The 1,308-nt window shown below is 35.1% G+C and overlaps 1 pseudogene; it reads left to right on the top strand.

The window, feature by feature from the left end:
* The first annotated feature begins 207 nt into the window (after positions 1-207).
* LOC140877082 (polygalacturonase inhibitor 2-like) lies at positions 208-931 on the top strand (annotated as a pseudogene).
* Positions 932-1,308: the final 377 nt, after the last annotated feature.

Below are 1,308 nucleotides of genomic sequence, written 5' to 3'. Positions count from 1 at the left end.
TGATTCAAACTCTAAATCAGAATACAATAAACATCGGTCAAAAGAGAAATATAGTTAGTAGATAAAATAGAGAACAGATCTTTCGGCTCAGAGCATCAACTACTGCATTCGATTTCCCGGATAGAACCAACTTTCACAGTCAAAGTCCTTCAGCGGATTTAATCATCTCCTCTAACACATAATTTGTTGGTGGACCTTTTTCTGAATATGCAGGTGAAAGGTATAGAATCGTTGGATTTATCTTATAATCAATTCCATTTGAAGAGTATTCCTCAGTGGGTTACTTTCTCTACTATAATATTTTCTTTGAAGTTAGCCAAATGTGGAATCAAGATTAATTTGGATGATTGGAAGCCTACAGAGACTTACTTCTATGATTACATCGACCTTTCCGAGAACGAAATAACCGAAAGTCCGGTAAAGATTTTGAACAAAACTGATTTCTTGGTGGGATTCTATGCTTCTGGGAACAAGTTGAAATTCAACCTGGGGAGTATGAGATTTGTCAAAACCTTGAAGGACTTGGATTTGTCACACAATTTGGTGTTTGGGAAAGTGTCTCCTGCGGTTTCAGGGCTTGCAAAACTGAATGTTACTTAGAATAATTTGTGTGGTCAGTTGCCGAGGACAAAGTTTCCGGCGAATTTGTTCGTCGGGAACGATTGCTTGTGTGGTTCTCCGTTGCCCAAATGCAAATGAAGCTTGAACTATGGATGGAACTAGCTAGTTAACACTATGCATGTCAAATGACAAGTTTTGTGGTTATTTGTTTTAGTTAAAAGTAAATGAAGCTTTGTGAGCAGAGGAACTGGAAGGAGGGTGTCACAAAATGATGAATTTCTTGCGAATTTGCTGATTTGTGTTTCTAATGATAGACTGATAGTAAGAATAAGTTGCAGCTCTGCACATTTTGATTTTACTCTACCAAGTCTCCGCAGTACTCCACTGCATATTGTCTAATGCCTATTGCAAATTTCTAATAGTAATTAGAAAAATGATAGATGTACACTTTGTTGTGTATACCTTAGCTTAAACCCACTTAACATTTATTTCATTAAATACAAAATTACTCATGATAAAAAATAAATATCTCGTTGGTCAAGCAAATATTTTACAATTAATAGGTAAGAGTATAAATCAGGTGTTCACTAATGTGTACATCTAACATTACTCTAGTAATTAATCTGTATGCATATTGTAAATGCGTAATTTTCAGTCGACGACTTTTAGACTTTTAATGCATCTGGCTACGAGGTCTTAAGTGTGTAATTAAATGTCGAGTGAATAATATTGTTTTATCTTTACAGA

This window comes from Henckelia pumila, chromosome 2, assembly GCF_033568475.1.
Source record: "Henckelia pumila isolate YLH828 chromosome 2, ASM3356847v2, whole genome shotgun sequence".
Taxonomy (NCBI): Eukaryota; Viridiplantae; Streptophyta; class Magnoliopsida; order Lamiales; family Gesneriaceae; genus Henckelia; species Henckelia pumila.
Note: the sequence above shows the minus strand (reverse complement) of the source record. Positions and strands in the feature narration are given on the sequence as shown.